The 20804-nt window shown below is 35.4% G+C and overlaps 1 protein-coding gene across 16 annotated transcripts in view; it reads right to left on the bottom strand.

The window, feature by feature from the left end:
• The window catches only part of GDPD4 (glycerophosphodiester phosphodiesterase domain containing 4), a 119045-nt gene that overhangs the window by 37476 nt on the left and 60765 nt on the right, over positions 1-20804 (bottom strand). The gene's annotated exons all lie outside the window — the stretch shown is intronic.

Raw genomic sequence — 20804 nt, 5'->3', positions numbered from 1 at the left:
CCAATCTGGTAAATACTTAAATTTCAAATATAAAATTTATTTACAAGCACTGAGTAGGGACAATGAAACCAAACGTTTCCCAATGCACAACATATCAGCAGACACTTGTACATTCTCTATAGAGAAAAGAAGAAAATAAGTATTGAAATCCTTAGCAAGTCTAGTCAAGTTGTCATTTTCAGGAATTAAATTTCTTACAAAAAATAAAAAATAAAAAATAAATTTCTTACAAAATACATCATGTAAATGCCTTCAAAAAATTTTTTAAACAGCTCTGTACAAGCTTGGGTTTGAATTCCAGCTCTATCATACTCTAACCTGGCAAATTGTTAGGCTCAATGTATAACTATAAACTATATAGCACTGCCTTTGCAGGAGTGTTTGCAATTATCCAGTATGTTAGAATTATCTCTAAGATAATTCTACAAATTACCCACAGATAAATAAAAAAATAGGAATAAGGAAATAGTAGTAAAAGCTACTTATACTTTTGAAACCAATACACAAAAATCAATCACATTTACATATATTACTAATGAATACATAGAAACTATCAAAAACACAATATCGTTAACAATTAACAAAGAAAATAAAATACTGTGGTATAAACTCAACAAAACAAGTGCAAAATCTATAAGCTGAAAACTACAAAGTACTGATGAAAGTAATCAAAGAATATTTTTTTAAAAATAGACAATGTGTTCATAGACTGGAAGACTCAATGCTATAAAGATGTTAATTATCATCTTTAAAAAGATCAGTTAATTTTGAAACTGATCCATAGTCTTAATGCAACTCCTATCAAAATCCCAGTGTTTTGTACAACCAGGTCAATTGATTCTAAAATTATATGGAGAGGCACCTGGGTGGCTCAGCTGGTTAAGTTTTTGCCTCCGGCTCAGGTCATGATTCCAGGGTCCTGGGTTTGAGCCCCGAGTCAGGCTCCCTGCTCAGCAAGGAGTCTGCTGTTCCCTATCTCTCTGCCCCTCCCCTGCACTCCTCCCACCCCCCGATCATGCTCTTTAAATAAATATTTAAAAATAAAACAAAATTATATGGAAAGACACAGCCCCAAAATAAATCAATCCTGAAAAAGGAGAATAAAGTGAAAGGGGGTCAGTCTACCTAATATTAAGGTTTATTAGTAATCAAGCTACAGTAATCAAGAACATGTAATATTAGAGAAGAGAGAAGCACACAGTTCAATGGAATATAATTTATTTATTTATTTATTTATTTTTAATGGAACATAATTTAAAACCCAGAAACAAACCCACACAAATATGCCTAAATGATTTTTTTTTTTTTTTTTTTTTTTTTTTTTTACAAAGGTGCAGAAGCAATTCAATGGAATAAGGACAGTTTTTCCAACAAATGGTGACAGAACAATTGGACAGGCAGAGACCAAAAAAAAAAAAAAAAAAAAAACCACAAAAAAACAAGTACCTTGAGATATACCACACAGACTTAAATATATAAAACTACATAAAATATATAAGATATGTAAAACTCACTTTCAGGGAAATACTATGAAAGAAAATTTTTGAGATCTAAGGGTTAGACAAAGAGCTCTTAGACTTGAGCTAAAAACATGACTCATAAAAGGGAAAACTGATATGCTAGGCTTCATCAAAATTAAAAACTTTTTGGGGGTGCCTGGATGACTCGGTTGGTTAAGCATTTGCTTTTGGCTCAGGTCATGATCCTGGGGTCCTGGAATTGAGCCCTCACATTGGGCTCCCTGCTTGGTGGGGAGTCTGCTTCTTCCTCTCACTCTCCCTCTGTGCTCTACCCAACCCCTCAAATAAATAAATAAATAAAAATCTTAAAAAACAAAACAAAAGACTTGAGCCTTGGGAAGAATTAAAAAAAAAAAATTAAAAAACTTTTGCTCTGTGGAAGACCCCCTTAAGAGGATACTACAGACTAGCCATAGACTAGGACAAAATATTTGCAAAACACAGTTCCAACAAGGGACTAGTATTTATAACATTCAAAGAACTACAAATATGATGAACTCAAAGAGACACACAGTGAGACACACTATAATCAAATTTTCAAAAGGCAAAGACAAAGAAAGAATCCTGAAAGCACTAAAACAAAAGCAACTTGTCAGATCCAAGGAACCCTCAATGAAGTTATCCCCAGATTTCACATCAGCAACTTTAGAGTCCAGGAAGCAATGGGCCCACATATTCCAAATGTTAAGAGAAAAAAAATATATAAACCAAGACTACTGGGGATCCGTGGGTGGCTCAGCAGTTTGGCGCCTGCCTTTGGCCCAGGGCGCGATCCTGGAGTCCCGGGATCGAGTCCCATGTCAGGCTCCCGGCATGGAGCTTGCTTCTCCCTCCTTCTGTGTCTCTGCCTTTCTCTCTCTCTCTCTCTCTGTGTGTGTGTCTATCATAAATAAATAAATAAATAAATAAATAAATAAATAAATAAATAAATCTTTAAAACACACACACACACACACACACAAAAACCAAGACTACTATCGCAAACAAACAAACAAACAAACAAACCAAAAAGCTGTCCTTGAATAGTGAAGGGGAAAATTAAGGCATTCCCAGATAAACTGAGGGAGTTCATGGCCACTAAACCTGCCCTTTAAGAGAAGCCCAAAGGAGTCCTGCAAGGTGAAAGGATTGAGTACTAGAGAGTAATTCACAGCTGTATGGAGAAAGATCTCAATAAAAATAAATGGGCAACCATAAAAGTTAGTATTATTGTAAGAATAATTTGAAAGACTAATATATCTAAAGAAAAAACAATTAGTCTGCAAGACAGTATCCCTGTAATTTCGGTTTATAATTCCACACATAGTTTCCTATGTAAATTAAGAGACTAATGAGTTTAAAAGAATTACTAGCTTACGTTCTGGAGTACACCACATACAAAGATGTAATTTTCTGATATCAACAACCAGATGAGGTAGGAAAGAAATTGTAAAGAAGCAGAGTTTTTGTATGTTACTAAAATTAAGCTGGTATAAATTCATATTAGAATCTTATGGATTTAGGATTTTTTTTTAGATTTTATTTATTTATTCATGATAGAGAGAGAGAGAGAGAGGCAGAGACACAGGCAGAGGGAGAAGCAGGCTCCATGCAGGGAGCCCGACACGGGCCCGATCCCGGGACTCCAGCATCACGCCCCGGGCAAAAGGCAGGTGCCAAACCGCTGAGCCACCAAGGGATCCCCTAGGATGTTAAATATAATTTCCATGGTAACCACAAAGAAAATAGGTATGGAATATATCCAAAAAGAAATAAGAAAAGGATTTAAACATTTCACTACAAAAAAATCAACTAAACACATATATATAAAACAATACTACAGGAAATAAGGGACAAAAAAGTTATAAAGGCATTATAGAAATAACAGTAAGAGATGACAGATACAAAATAAATATTTACAGAAATGACCCAAGTCACAAAATGACCTAAGTCCCTTCTTCTCAGTAGTTATTTTAAATGTAAATGGATTTGGGCTTGGCAGTTTAGCGCAGCCTTCGGCCCAAGGTGTAATCCTGGAGACCGGAGATGTCGGGCTCCCTTTGTGGAGCCTGCTTCTCCCTCTGCCTGTGTCTCTGCCTCTCTCTCTCTCTCTGTGTCTCTCATGAATAAATAAATAAAAATCTTAAAAAAAATGTAAATGGATTAAACTCTACAACAGACATTGGCAGAATGACCCAACTATATGCTCTCTTCAAGAAACTCATTTTAGATTCAAAGACAGACAGATTACAAATGAAGAATGGAAAAAAGATATTCTGTACAAATAGTAACCCAAATCAGCAGAGGTGGCTATACAGATATCAGACAAAATAGACTTATATCAAAAATGGTAACAAGAGGCAAGGAAAGACACATACATTAATAAATGGTTCAATATGGCAAGAAAATATAACAATTATAAACATTTATGCACCTAATGACAGACCAAGAAAATGTGTACAGCAAAACTTGATGGAATTGAAGGGAGAAACAGACAGATGTATAGTAATAGTTTGATACGTCAATACTCTATTAACAATGGATAGAACAACCAGATCAAAGATAAGTAAGGAAATGGATGACTTAATCAACACAAGAAACTAACTATATCTAACAGACATATACAGAATACTTAACAATAACAGCATACAAACATTATTCTTGAGGGCACACAGGACATTTTACAGGATAGACCAATATGTTAGGTCACAGATAAAGTCACAATACATTTTAAAAGATAGTTATCATACAAAGTATCTTCTAACCACATGAGGATGAAGCTAGAAGTCAGTAACATAAAACTGAAAAATTCACATATTTGTGAAAAATTAAACCACATACTTTTAAACAATCAACAAGGGAAATTAGAAAATACTTAGAGATTAATGGAAACAAAATCACAACATGGGAAAATTCATGGGATGCAGCAAAAGTGGTGCTAAAGGGGAAATTTATAGCTAAATTTGCTTATATTTAAAAAACAAGAAAAATCTCAGAGTGCCTGGGTGGCTCAGTTGCTTCAGCAGCTACCTTCAGCTTAGGTCATGATCTTGTGGTCCTAGGATCAAGTTCTACATTGGGCTCCCTGCTGAGTGAGGGGGTCTGTTTCTTCCCTTTCCCTATGTCCCTCCCCACCATTCAGGCTCTCTCTCTCAAATAAATAAATAAAATCTTTTAACAAAAACAAGAAAAATCTCAAATCAACGACCTATTTTTATATCTCAAGGACCTAGAGAGTAAATTGACCCAACATAGCAAAAGAAAGAATACAATAAAGATGACAGCATACATAAATTAGAGAAAAGAAGACCTATAGGGAAAATCAATGAAATCAAAAGTTAATTCCTTGAATAAAATCAACAAAATTAATAAACCTTTAGCTTAATGGACTAATAAGAAAAAAAAAGACTCAAATTACAGAAATCAGAAGTGAAAGGACATTACTACCAATTTTATAGAGATTAAAAGAATGATAAGAAAGTACTATGAACTTTCAGTACTATGAACAGATGTACATCAACAAATTTGATAACCTAGATAAAATGGACAAATTCCTAAGAACACAGAACCTACCAAGACTGAATCATGAAGAATTAGAAGATGTGAATGGATCTATAATGAGTAAGGAGACTGAATCATCACTAAAAATATCCCAACAAAGAAAGTCCTAGACCCAATGATTTCACTGGTGAATTTCACCAAACATTTAAAGAACTAATACCAAACCATTAGGATGGCTACATCAAAAAAACAGAAAATAATGATATGGAGAATATGGAAAACTGGAACTTTTGTGCAATGCTAGTTCAGCTGCTATGGAAAACAGCATGACAGTTCTTCAAAAATATTAAAAATAGAATTACTACTTGTTTCAGAAAGATGAGAGTAGGAAGATCTCGAACTCATCTTGTCCCAGGGACACACAGAGATAACAGCAACATTCTATGTGACTAACTGTAAATGACCTGAAGACTGGCAAAACACATCTGCCATAGCTAAGCATAGAGAGAAGGCCACACTGAAAATGGTAAAAATGGTAGGGAGGGACAGAGACTTTTCTTAGAACCAAATTCCTGCTGTGACTAACTACAAACGGGAGGCATATCACAAGCACAGAGAAGCAAGAGTATCAGACTCCACCACAGGCATCCCTGGCAGGGGGACCCACACTGGAAGATAATGTCTGGCTTTGAAAATTGGCAGGGCTTAACTCCAAGAACTTTAATAATCAGCAGGGTTTAACTCTGTGAGCTTTAAGAATCCATGAGACTTAATTCTGGGAGATCTGGGAGTGACAGGAAACTGAGTCTCTGAGCATAAAGAACCAGCATACCAAATAATTAGACTAAAAAACAGCACAAAAGCAGCAGTTTGTAAAGCATATGTGAAGGAGATTCATTGACCCTTCTTAGAATATGTATAGGAGGAGCAAGAATCTACAGGAAATTTCTCAGGGAACAAAAGTACTGGCAGACAGCATTTGCCTTTCACTTCCCCAGCCTAGACAGCCAGCGCTAACACTATCTATCTTGCTAGTAGTACCACATGTCCTGCCATGGTGTTCCCCTGCAGAACTACCTCATCCAACTCAGATGCAAGAGTCCCTCCAAAGTGGCTGCTGCCCACCACACTCTGAAGTCTGCCCCAGCTGGACCAGTCCACTCCAAAGTGACTCCTGCTCTGGGGAAGTGGAAAAATAACCCCCCCCACACACACACCAGGGTGCCCATAGTCCTTGCAGCTAGGCCTCTTAGAACAGGGAGCAAGCACTGCCTTTTGGTATGCCTACAGCTGTGGCAGAGAGGCTAACTGCAGACAGCTAGGCCCCATACACCAACAAGCCAGTGGCTGCTGCAGGTAGATCTCTCAATAATGTGGAGACCAAACCCTGCCTAGTGTATCCACAGCAAGCAAAGCAGGTCATCACAGCCAGCCGGGTTGAAGGCAATCACAGTTCAGCTACAATAGGAGGGTGCATGCAGCCAACACAGGGGACACTCCCAGAGCACCTGGTTCTGGTAACCAGAGGGGATTGTGCCAGAAGGCAGTATAGGACTACAAAAGGCCACCATATTCAAGACCAGCAGATATAACTGCTAAACCTAATACATAGAAATGAACACAGAGAGAAGAAATGAAAAGACAGAGTAACATGTCCCATAGGAAACAAAAAGTCAAAATCACAGTAAAAGAGCTAAAAGAAATGGAGATAAGCAATATGCCTGATAAAGAATTCCAAGTAATATTCACAGAGATACTCCATAAACGTGAGAAAAGAGTGGAGAACTTATTGAGAACTTCAACAAAAAGATAGAAACTACAGAAAATAACCAGTCAGAGCTGAAGAATCCAATAACCAAAATAAAAAATATACTAGCAGATTAGAGGCCAAAGAAGGGGTCAGCAATCTGGAAGACAGGGTAATGGAAATCAACCAAGCTGAACAGCAAAAAGAAAAAAGAATAAAATAAATAAATAAAACTAGGTTAAGGGAAGTCAGTGACATCAAGTGTAACAACATTTACATTACAGGGATCCCAGAAGGAAAAGAAAAAGAGAAAGCAGAAAAATTATATAAAGAAAAGATAACCGAAAACTTCCCTAATCTAGGGAAGGAAACACATCCAGGTCCAGGTAGCACAGAAAGTCTTAAAAAGATAAACCCAAGGAGGTCCACACCAAAGCATATAAAGTAAAATGGCAGAGTGCCTGGCTGGCTCAGTCAGTAAAGCAAGTGACTTTCAATCTCCAGGTCGTTAGTTTAAGCCCCACATTGAGCATGGAGCCTACTTTAAAAAGAAAAAAAAAAAAGAAAAAAAAGAAAAATAGCAAAAAATAATGACAAAGAGAAACAAAGTGTTTCTCAGATATAAAAAAGTTGAAGGAGTTCATTACCACTAATCCAGATTTATGATAAAGGTTAAGGAGAATTTTTTTAAGTAAAAAGAAAAGGCTATAATTAGAAGAAAATTATGAAAGGGAAAAAGTTCACAGGTAAAAGCAACCATAAATTAAAGCTCATAGATTAATCACTTATAAAGACAGTAATAGAGGTTAAATAACAAGAGTAGTAAAATGAATCATATCTATAAAAATTTTGTATATTAAATATACACAAAATAAAAAGATATAAAACATGACATCATATGGATAAAATGGGGAGGGGAAGTAAAAATTAGTGCTTTTTAGAATGTGTTCAAACTTAAGTCACCATAAACTTAATGTAGACAGCTACGTGTTTATATATAAACTCAATGATAAACACAAATAAAAAAAACCTGTGATAGATACACAAAAATTAGAGAGAGAAAATAATCTAACGTATCACAAAAGAAAGCCATCAAAGTACAGGGAAGAGAGCAAAGGAAGAAAAAAGGAACAGAGAAGAACTACAAAAATAACCATAAAACAAACAATAAGATGGCAATAACTACATATATATCAGTAATTACTTTAAATGTAAATGGACTAAATAATCTAATCAAAATACATAAGGTGACAGAATGGCTAAAAAAGACAAGACCAAATCTTATGATGCCTACAGGAGATTCACTTCAGGCCTGAAAACACATACAGACTGAAAGTGAATGGATGGAAAAACTTGTTCCATGCAAATAGAAGTGAAAAAAAAATTAAAAGGCCAGGGTAGCAACACTTATATCAGACAAAATGGACTTTAAAACACAAATTATAAGAAGAAACAAAGAACTGTACTACATGATAATAAAGAAATTAATTCAACAAGAGGATATAACAGTTATAAATATTTACACATCCAACAGTGGAGCTATATATATATATATATATATATATATGGCAAATATTAACAGTTCTAAAGGGAGAAATTGACAGTAATACAATAATAATAGGGGATTTTAATACTCTTCTTAAAAATCAATGCGTAGATCACCCAGATAGAAAATCAACAAAGGAACAATGGCTTTGTTTGTTTGTTTGTTTTAAAGATTTTATTTATTTATTAATGAGAGACACAAAGAGAGACAGACACATAGGCAGAGGGGAGAAGCAGGCTCCATGCAGGGTGCCCGATGTGGAGCTTGATGTGGGGCTTGATCCCAGGACTCTAGGATCATGCCCTGGGCCAAAGGCAGGCGCTAAACCACTGAGCTACCCAGGGATCCTCAGGAACAATGGCTTTGAATGATACACTAGACCTAACAGATATACACAGAACATTCCAACCAAAACAGCAGAATACATATTCTTTTCAATTGCACAGGGAACATTCTCCAGGACAGATCATGTTCGGCTGCAAAACAAGTATCAATAAATTTAAATAGATTGAAATTATACCACATATCTTTTCTAACCATTGATGTGTAGCATGAAACTACACATCAATTACAAAAAAAAATTGGAAAAACCACAAACACACGGAGGCTAAACAACATGCTACTAAACAACCAATGGGTCAATGAAGAAATCAAAGAGGAAATAAAATTTAAATAAACACAAATGAAAAGGAAAGCACAATGATCTACAATCTTTGGGACAAAGCAAAAGCAGTTCAAAGAGGGAAGTTTATAGCAATAAAGGCCTACCTCAAGAAACAAGAAAAACCTCAAATATAAAACCTAATCTTATATCTAAAGGAGTTAGAAAAAGAAGAACAAACAAAACCCCAAACCAATAGAAGGAAGGAAAGAATAGATATCAGGGCAGAAATAAATGAAATACAAACTAAAAAAACAATAGAACCAATCAATAAAGCCAGGAGCTGGTTTTTTTTGTTTTGTTTTGTTTTTGTTTTTTTTTTTTTTTTTTGAAAGATCAACACAGGTGAAAAACCTTTAGCCAGACTTATCAAAAAAAAAAAAAAAAAAGAATTAACAAAATTGGAAATAAAGGAAGAGAAATAGCTAATATCACAGAAATACAAAGAATTATAAGAGAATATAATAAAGAATTATATTCCAACAAATTGGACAACCTAGAAGAAATGGATAAATTCCAAGAAACATACAAAAAATCAGGAAGAAATAGAAAATCTGAACATACCAATCACCAGTAATGAAATTGTATCAGTAATCAGAAAACTTCCAAACAAAAGTACAGAACCAGAAGGCTTCATGGTTGAAGTCTACCAAATATTTAAATAAGTGTTAATACTATTAATCCCAAATTTTTCCAAAAAATAAAATAAAAGAGGAAGGAAAACTTCCAAATTCACTCATGAAGCCAGGATTACCCTGATAACAAATCCTGATAAGGACACTACAATAAAAGAGAACTACAGGCCAATATCTCTGATGCACATAGATGTAAAAACCTTCAACAAAATATTAGCAAACCAAATTCAACAATACAGTGAAAAAATTATTCACCACAATGAAGTCAGATTTATTACAGGGACACAAGAGTAGTCCAATATTAGCAAATCAACCATGAGATATACCACATTAACAAGAAGAAGGATAAAAAACACATGATATCTCAAAAGGTGCAGTAAAAGCATCTGAAAAATATGTCTGTTCACGATAAAAACTTTCAACAAAGTAGGTTTAGAGAGAACATACTCTAATATTATAAGGGCCAAATACGAAAAACTCAGAGCTAACATCATATTAAGGTCATCAAAAACTGAGAGCTATTCCTTTAAGATCAGGAACAAGACAAGGATGTTTACTCTTACCACTTTTACTTAATTAACACAATACTGGACATCCTATTTCAGTAATCAGATAAGAAAAAGGAATAAAAGGCATTAAAATTCATAAGGAAGAAGTAAAACCATCAAAATCTCCAGATTACATACTATATATAGAAAACCCTAAGGAGTCCACCAAAAAACTATTAGAACTGATAAATTAATTCAGTCAACTGGCAGGATATAAAATTAATACACAGAAATCTGTTGTGTTTCTCTATACTAATAATGAAACAGTATAGAGAGAAATTAAGAAAACAATCCCATTTACAATTATTCAAAAAAAATAAAATACTTAGAAATAAATTTAATCAAGGAGGTGAACAATCTGTACTCTAAAACTACAAAACAATTGGTAAAAGAAATTGAAGATGACACAAAGAAATGGAAAGAATTCTATGCTCTTGGATTTAAAGAATTAATATTGTTAGAATGTCCATACTACCCAAAGTAATCTACAGATTCAAACAATCCCTATCAAAATACCAAGAGTATTTTTCACAGAACTAGAATATTCCTAAAATTTGTATGTGACCTCAAAACACCCCAAATAGCCAAAGCAATCTTAAGTAAGAACAACAAAGCTGGAGATATCACAATCTCAGATTTCATAATATACTACAAAGCCGTAATAATCAAGAGTATGGTACAGACAAAACATAGACACATAGATCAATAAAACAGAACAGAGAGCTCAGAAATAAACCCATGTGCATCCAGTCAATTTAGGACAAAAGAAGCAAGAATGGGGAAAAGACAATTACTTCAATAAATGGTGCTAGGAAATTGGACAGCTACATGTAAAAGAATTAAAGTGAACCACTTTCTTACACCATACACAAAAATAAACTCAAAAAGAATTAAAGACCTACATGTGAGACCTGAAACCATAAAACTCTTAGAAGAAAACATAGGCATTAGGCCTCAGAAACATTTTTCTAGATATGTCTCTAGACATAGGGGAAGAGAAATAAAAGTAAAAATAAACTATTGGGACTGCATTGAAATGAAGAGCTTTTGCATAGCAAAGGAAACTATCAACAAAATGAAAAGGCAACCAATACCAACTGAATGGAAGAGGATATTTGTAAATGATACATCCAATAAAGGCTTAATATAAAAAACATATAAGTATCTTATATAACTCAACAATATAAAAAAATCTGATTTTAAAAATTGGCAGAGGATCTGAACAGATGTATTTCCAGAGAAGACATACAGATGGCCACAAGACACATGAAAAGATGTTCAATCTCACTCTTCATTAGAGAAATGCAAATCAAAATCACAATGAGACATCACCTTACACCTGTCAGAATGGCTAGCTAGTATCAATAAGGCAAGAAGTAACAAGAGCCGATGAGGATGTGGAGAAAAAGGAACCCTTATACATTTTTGGTGGAAATGTAAATTATACATACCTCTATGTTTATTGCAGCTTTATTTACAATAAGCCAAGATATAGAAGCAGCCCAAATGTCCACCAAAAGATGAATGAAGATGTGGTATATTTATATACAATGAAATATTACTCAACCATAAAAAGAAAGAGCTCTTGCCATTTGCCATAATATAGATGGACCTAGAAAATATTATGCTAACTTAAGTTAGACAAAAAAGACAAATTCTATATGATTTCAATTAAATGTGGAATCTTAAAGACAAAGTAAATGAATAACCAACAAACCAACCACATAGTAACAGATCCACAAACAGAACAAACTGCTGGTTGCCAGATGGAATGGGGTTGGAGGGCATAGGCAAAATAGGTAAAGGGGAGTGGGAAATACAGGTTTCCAGGGCAGCCCCGGTGGCCCAGCAGTTTGGCGCTGCCTTCGGCCCGGGGTGTGATCCCTGGAGATCCAGGATCAAGTCCCGCATTGGGCTCCCTGCATGGAGCCTGCTTCTCCCTCTGCCTGTGTCTCTGCCTCTCTCTCTCTCTGTCTGTCATGAATAAATAAAATCTTAAAAAAAAAAAAAAAGAAATACAGGCTTCCAGTTACGGAATGAATAAGTCCATAAAGGGATAAAAGGTACAGCATAGGGAATAAAGCCAATGGTATTGTAATAGCCTTATATGGTGACAGGTGGTAGCTATACTTGTGGTAAGCATAGCACAGAGTTGTTGTACACCTGAAAATAATGTAACATTGTGTCAACTATACCTCAATAAAAAATGAAGTGTTTTGGGTAACCCAGGTGGCTCAGCAGTTTAGTGCCGCCTTCAGCCCAGGGCCTGATCCTGGAGGCCTGGGATCAAGTCCCGTGTCAGACTCCGGCATGGAACCTGCTCTCCCTCTGTCCATGTCTCTGCATCTCTCTGTGTCTCTCATGAATAAATAAATAAAATCTTTTTTAAAAAAATGAAGTGTTTTGAGAAAAGTAAATTATGAGAGCAGATATATACCATCTATTCTACACTTTAAGATTTAAAAAACTAAAGTATGTTTTTCTTAGAGTATTATTATACATTATGGGTTTTATTTTAAAGATTTATTTATTCTATTATTTTTTTAAAAGATTGTTTTAGATAGAGAGCACAAATGACCACAAGAATGAATGAGGGGAGGGGGCAGAGAGAGAGGGAGAATCTCAAGGATACTCCCTGCTGAGTAAGGAGCCCAACGCAGGGCTTGATCTCATGAAACTGAGATTGTGACCCAAGCCGAAATTAAGAGTCAGATGCTCAACTGAGCCATCCAGATGGCCCAGTGTGTATTTTCAATTTGGAATTATCCACTAATAGAATTGCCATTTAAAACTCCATGTCTAATTCCAGCCTTCCATAAAAAGGTTTTTGCTCCTGTTGTCATATCTAAAACTCAAACATAAAGTTTCTACAAACAAAAAAATGAAGAGCAAATTAAACTTTAAGTAAAAGAAAATAAAGAACAGGAATCAATGAAATGGGAAAGTAAATGTGCAACAGATAAAGGGTAACAAAGCCAAAACTGGGGGTTTTGAAAGGATTAATAAAATTCATTAACTCCTAGCAAGACTGACCAAGGAAGAGAAGGAAAATAAAAATTTCTACTATCAAAATGCATTGGCAAATGACGTATCTGATTAAGGGTAAGTCTCAAAATCTATACAGAATTTATGAAACTCAAAGCCCCCAAAATAAATAACCCAGCTAAGAAATGGGCAGAAGACATGAATAGACATTTTCCAAAGAAGATATCCAGATGGTTAACTGACACATGAAAAGATGTTCAACATCATTCTTCATCAGGGAAATACAAATCAAACCAAATGAGATACAACCTCAAATCTGTCAGAATGGCTAAAATAACAACACAAGAAACAAGAGGTGTTGGCAAGGATGTGGAGAAAGGGGAACCCTCTTATACTGTTGGTGGGAATGCAATCTGTTGCAGCCACTCTAGAGAACAGTTTGGAGGTTCCTCAAAAAGTTAAAAATAAAAATACCCTATGACCCAGCAATTGCACCACTAAGTATTCAACCAAAGCATACATAAATACAGATTCAAAGGGGTACATGTACTCTAATGTTTATAGCAGCATTACCAACAATAGCCAAACTACAGAGAGAGCCCAAATATCCATCAACTGATAAGTAAGATGGATACAAAAGAAGAGTGGAATATTATTTAGCCACCAAAAAGAATGAAGTCTTGCCATTTGCAGTGACACATACGGAGCTAGAGTGTATTATGCTAAGTGAAATACATTAGTCAGAGAAAGACAAATTCCATATGACTTCACTCATACGTGGAATTTAAGAAATAAAACAGATAAACATAGAGGAAGGGGAAAAAAGAGGAAGCAAACCACAGGGATTCTTAACTAGAGAGAACAAACTGAGGCTTGATGGAGGGAGGTGGGTGGAGGATGAGCTAAGAAGTTGATAGGTATTATGGAGGACACTTGTGATGAGCACTAGGTATTATATGTAAGTGCTGATCACTAAGTTCTACTCCTGACACCAATATTACCCTATATGTTAACTACCTAGAATTTAAATAAAAACACTAAGTTCTACTCCTGACACCAATATTACCCTATATGTTAACTACCTAGAATTTAAATAAAAACATCAAACAGAGGGAAAAAATGTATCGTATGGAACGAGAAGTAAATGAACTAAATGCTAATGAACTGTTCACTTTAAAATGGTTAATTTCAAGGACAGACTCAAAGGTGGTGGAGGAATAGGAGACCTTAGTTTCATCTAGACCCAGGAATTCATCTAGATAGCTATCAATTCATTCTGAATACCTGCAAACTTAACCAGAGAGCTAAGAAAAGAATAGCTGCAACTCTACAAATAGAAAAGCAACCACCACTTTCAGCAAGAATGACAAGACATAAAAACTCACCTAAAAAAAGAGAACAGGAGGCAGTACTGACAGGGACCTAATCTGTATGGGGCATAAGTAAAATGTTGGAACTAGAGTTCAGAATAACGATTATAAAGATACTAGCTGGGTTTGAAAAAAGCACAGAAGACACTAGAGAATCCTTTTCTGGAGAAATAAAAGAACTAAAATCTAATGAAGTCAAAATAAAAAAGGTTATTAATGAGATGCAATAAAAAATGGGAGACTCTAACTGCTAGGATAAATGAGGCAGAAGAGAATTTGTGATCTAGAAGACAAAATGATAGAGAATAAAAAATTTCAGAAAAAAAAAAGAGATAAACAACTACTGGATGATGAGGAGGGAATTCAAGAAATAAGTGATACCATGGAGCAAAACAATATTAGAATAATTGGGATTCCAGAAGAGGAAGAAGAGGGGTGGAGTAGAAGGTATACTGGAGCAAATTATAACAGAGAACTTCCCTAATCTGGGGAAAGAAATAGGCATCCAAGTCCAGGAGGCACAGAGAACCCCCCTAAAAATCAATAAAAATAGGTCAACACCCTGACATATAATTGTGAAACTGGCAAATCTCAGAGACAAAGAGAAAATCCTGAAAGCAGCCCAGGACAATAGGTCTGTAACCTAAAATGGTAGAAACACTAGACTGGCATCAGACCTTTCCACAGGGGCCTGGCAGGCCAGAAAGGACTGGCGTCACATATTCAGAATGCTAAATATGAAAAATATGCAGCTACGAGTGCTTTACCCATCTAGAATGTCATTCAAAATAGGAGAGATAAAAAGCTTCCAGACAAAGAGAAACTAAAACAATTTGTGATCACCAAACCAGCCCTACAAGAAATATTAAAAGGGATCCTTTAAGTGAAGAGAGAGCCCAAAAGTAACATAGACTAGAAAGGAATAGAGACAACATACAGAAATACTGACTCTCCAGGTAATACAAGGGCACTAAATTCATGTCTTTCAACAATTACTCTGAATGTAAATGGGTTAAATGCCAAAGTCAAAAGACATGGGGTATCAGACTGGATAACAAAGCAAGACCCATTGATACGCTATCTGCAAGAGGCTCATTTTAGACCCAAAGACACCTCAAGATTTAAAGTCAGGGGGTAAAAAACCATTTATATGCTAACAGACATCAAAAGAAGGCTAAAGTGGTGATCCTTATATCAGACAAATTAGATTTCAAACCAAAGACTGTATTAAGAAATGAGGAAGGACACTATATCATAATTAAAAAGTTTATCCAATAAGAGGACCTAACACTTGTAAATATTTATGTCCCTAACCTGGGAACATCCAATTTTATAAGCCAATTAATAACAAAATTAAAGAAACACATCAATAATAATACAATAATAGTAGGAGATTTTAACACTCTACTCAAGCAATGGATAGATCACTTAAGCAGAAGATCAACAAGGAAACAAGGGCTTTGAATGACACACTGGACCAGACAGATTGCACAGATATATTCAGAGCGTTCCATCCTAAAGCAACAGAATACACATTCTTCTCAAGGGCACATGGAACATTCTCCAGAAGAGATCACATACTAGGTCACAAATCAGGTCTCAACGGGTACCAAAAGACTGGGATAATTCCCTGGATATTTTCAGACTGCAATGCTTTGAAACTGGAATTCAATCACAAGAGGAAATTTGGAAAGAACTCAAACACATGGAGGTTAAAGAGCATCCTATAAAGAATGAAGGACTCAATCAGGAAATTAAAGATGAATTTTTATTTATTTTTAATTTTTTTTATTGGAGTTCAACTTGCCAACATATAGCATAACACCCAGTGCTCATCCTGCCAAGCACCCCCCACGACTAAGTGGGATTTATTCCTGGGCTGCAAATGTGGTTCAACATCTTCACATCAATCAATGTGATACACTACATTAATAAAAGAAAGAACAAGAATCATATGATCCCTTCAATAGGCGTAGAAAAACATTTGACAAAATACAGCATCATTTCTTAATAAAAACCCTCAAGAAAGTAGGGCTAGAAGGAACCTACTTCAATATCATAAAGACCATATGTGAAAGACCCACAGTTAATATCATCCTCAATGGGGAAAAACAGAGCTTTTCCCCTAAGGTAAGGAACACTACAAGGATGCCCACTCTCACCACTATTGTTCAACATAGTACTGGACATCCTAGCCTCAGAAATCAGACAACAAAAAGAAATAAGAGGCATCTGAATCAGTAAAGAAGTCAAACTTTCACTCTTCACAGATGACATAATACTCTATGTAGAAAACCGATAGGACTTATTCACAAAATTGCTAGAACTGATACAGGAATTTAGCAAAGTCACAGGATGTAAAATCAATGCAAGAAGTCTACTGCATTTCTATACACCAATACTAAAGGAGCACAAAGAGAAAACTGGACAGCTAAATGCAAAGAATGAAACTGGAGCAGTTCCTCATACCATACACAAAAATAGACTCAAATAGATGAAAGGCCTAAGTCTGAGACAGGAATCCATCAAAATCCTAAAGGAGAACATAGGCAGCAACCTCTGTGACCTTGGCTACAGCAACTTCTTGCTAGACACATCTCCAAAGGCAAGGGAAACAAATGCAAAAATGAACTACTGGGACTTCATCAAAATAAAAAGCTTTTGCACAGCAAAGGAAACAATCAACAAAACTAAAGGGCAACGATGAAATGGGAGAAGATATTTGCAAATGACATATTTGATAAAAGATTAGTATCCAAAATCTATAAAGAACTTAAACTCAATACTCAAAAAACAAAAAATCCAATTAAAACATGGGCAGAAGATGTGAATAGACATTTTTCCAAAGAAGACATTCAGATGGCTAATAGACACATGAAAATATGAGCAACAGATGCTCATCATCAGGGAAATACAAATCAAAACCACAATGAACTATCACCTCACACCAGGCAAGATGGCTAAAATGAACAGGTCAGGAAATGACAGATGTTGATGAGGATGTCGAGAAAGGGGAACCTTACTGTACTCTTGGTGGAAATGTAAGCTGGTGCAGCCACTCTGGAGAACACTATGAAGGTTCCTCAAAAAATAGAAAAAAAAAAAAAGAATGAAAATAGAGGTACCCTATGACCCAGCAATGACTACTGGGTATTTACCCTAAAGATACAAATGTAGTGATCTGAAGGGGCACCTGCACCCCAATGTTTATAGCAAGAGTGTCCACAATAGCCAAACTACAGAAAAGCCCAGATGTCCATCGACAGATGAATGGATAAAGAAGATGTGGTATATATATAATGGAATACTACTCAGCCATAAAAAAGGAATTCTTGCCATTTGCAATGACATGGATGGAACTAGAGGGTATTATGCTAAGCAAAACAAGTCAATCAGAGAAAGACAATTATCATATGATCTCACTCACGTCTGGAACTGAAGAAACAAAACAGAGGATCATAACAGAAGAAAAAATAAAACAAGATGAAATTAGAGAGGGAGACAAACCATAAGAGGCCCTTAATCATAAGAAACAAACTGAAGGTTCCTGGAGGGAAAGGATAACTGGGTGATGGGCATTAAGAAGGGCACATGATATAATGAGTACTGGGTGTTATAGAAGACTGATGATCACTGACCTCTATCTGAAGCCAATAATACATTATGTTAATTCATTTAATTTAAATTTAAAAAACGGAAGTGAAAAAATTTTTTTAAATGGCAGAATTCACATGTGGGGCAGAATAAAATAAAATGGTAAGGTGGATCTGCATTTATTAACATGGGAAGATATTTAGGATATATTGTTGAACTTGGAAAAAGTATTATCTCGATTTTGTGAAAATATAAATCCACACATACATGTGTGAATCTGTGTGAATCTGTGTGCATTCAAATGTGCACACAGTCACATGGAGAAAATACAAGTTACCTTTGGATGAAAAGATAAGGATATTTTCACTGCCTTTACATCTTTCTGAACAGCATGAATGTTTTCACAAGCATGAATTGCTTTTACAATCATAAAAAAAATAAAGCCATATTCATTTTGATAGATAGATAGATAGATAGATAGATAGATAAATAAATAAATAAATAAGGTTAATTTTAAGTTCTCACTTAGGTCAGTCAGTAGAGCATGAGACTCTTAAAATGGTTAATTTTATGTTATATGAATTTCACCTCAATAAATCAGGGTTTAAAATTAAGAGAGAGAGAGAGAGCACAAGCAGGGGGAGTGGCAGATTCCCTGCTGAGCAGGGAGCCCAGCACAGGGCTTGATTCCAGGATACCAAGATTGTGATCTGAGCTGAAGGCAGACACTTAACTGACTGAGCCACCCAGGCTTTTAAAAAATGCTATAAAAATTTCCACATCAGAAATAAAGCAGAGGACATCTCTATGTTAATATAAATTGATTAAAATAATGTATTTAAAGCATTCTTAGTCAAAAATGGCAAGGTCATAATGTCTTGTGAACATGGTCAGATAAACTATGAAGTGAGCATAATAATCACGGAATATACTGGATATGTGATCATAATTACAAATATTCTGGTCATAAACATTACACAAGTAGCTTAATTTCTTAAAATGCAGTGGTCCTTGAGGAGAAAGACTTAGAATAATGTACAGCACATGAATTTATCACGATCAGCTTTGCAGTATAGTTATATGGAAAAACCTCTTTTGTTCTTATTAGAATACATGGTTTCCCTAAGGAAAAGGATAGTGCCTTGCTTTGGACTTTTCATATAAAACTAGCATGATACACTTGTATATACTAGTACTCAGTAAATACTTGCTGAGCTAAATTAAACTGCTTAACTTTATAATAGGATTCAGGACATGATCCCTCTCAAATCTGATGCCAGTTGAAACTATGCCCATATAACTACAGCCAAGGAATACCTATATTCCTAGGGTGAAAAAATTTGGACTTCTGGACTCTGTCAGACCTATATTTAAATCTCAGTTTGGTCCCCTACTGATCAAGTATATTAACTTTGGTGAATTACCTAGCCTATCTGAACTTTTCCTCTTTAGAAACAAGTTTCCTCATTTGAAAAAATGGGGATGATGATCATTTCTAGGGCACAGCATGTAAGGATGGTGATGATAAAAGCAGCAGCTTGTGTTCTTACACTTGCCCAGTATTTTGCATGCACATTATATAAAGAATATTATCATCTAATCTTTTAACCAGTTCATCATGTTATTGTTATTCTTTTTTTTTCCTCCTTAGGTTGTTGCTATCTTAATTTACAAATGAGAAAACAAATGATCAGAAATTTATCTAAAGTCCTATGTGTAGATGATGAGGAGGGCAGAAACTGAAAAAGAGCCTGTGGTCTAACAACCACAGAACCTGACACATAGTAAATGCTCAATAAATGGAAGCTATTATAATTATTTTTCAAGTACTAGATTGATCTAAATAATGAGTAGGAGATAAGGACACTATCATAGAGCTATTTTCTATTTGAAAAAATGTAAAAGGAAAGAAAAATACACTCAAAATAGAAGTAGTAGTTGAGCAAAGAGAAATCTGATTAGGAAATAGAGGTAAAACATTGCTAAAAGAAAAAAGATAGTATTTCATGATCAATCACCAAAAGGCCAGAGAGGCAGGAGAAGCAAGAGCAGGAGCAGAGGTAAATCTAACAGCTTAGTTCATGGCTTGAGTTGCAGAAAAACAGCGGGAATTTTTAAAAGATGAATGCATTTATTTATTCATGAGAGAGACAGAGAAAGAGGCAGAGACATGGGCAGAGGGAGAAGCAGGCTTCTTGCAGGGAGCCTGATGGAGGACTTGATCCCCCAGACCCAGGATCATGCCCTGAGCTGAAGGCAGGTGCTCAAAAGCTGAGCCACCCAGGCATCTAGTGGGAATTTTTATTAAGCCCAAGGAGATTTTGTATATATATATCTCTGCAGGGAAAACTTTGTTGTTGTTTTTTTTTGTTGTTGTTGTTGTTGTTGTTTTAAAGATTTTATTTTTATTTATTGAGACACACACACAGAGAGAGAGAGAGGCAGAGACACAGGCAGAGGGAGAAGTAGGCTCCATGTTGGGAGCCCGATGTGGGACTTGATCCAGCGTCTCCAGGATCACACCCCTGGCTGCAGGCGGTGCTAAACCTCTGCGCCACCAGGGCTGCCCCAAAACTGTTTTTGAACATTTAAAATCATCTGAAAAATTTTACTTTCAAATATAAGAGAAAGGAAACGTGGATTAAATCAAGGAGTGATTAATAACAGTTAAGTCTGAAAAAGGTACCATTTTATTCCCTGGTGCTTTTAATTTGAAAA

This window comes from Canis lupus, chromosome 21 (assembly GCF_011100685.1).
Source record: "Canis lupus familiaris isolate Mischka breed German Shepherd chromosome 21, alternate assembly UU_Cfam_GSD_1.0, whole genome shotgun sequence".
Lineage (NCBI taxonomy): Eukaryota > Metazoa > Chordata > Mammalia > Carnivora > Canidae > Canis > Canis lupus.
Note: the sequence above shows the minus strand (reverse complement) of the source record. Positions and strands in the feature narration are given on the sequence as shown.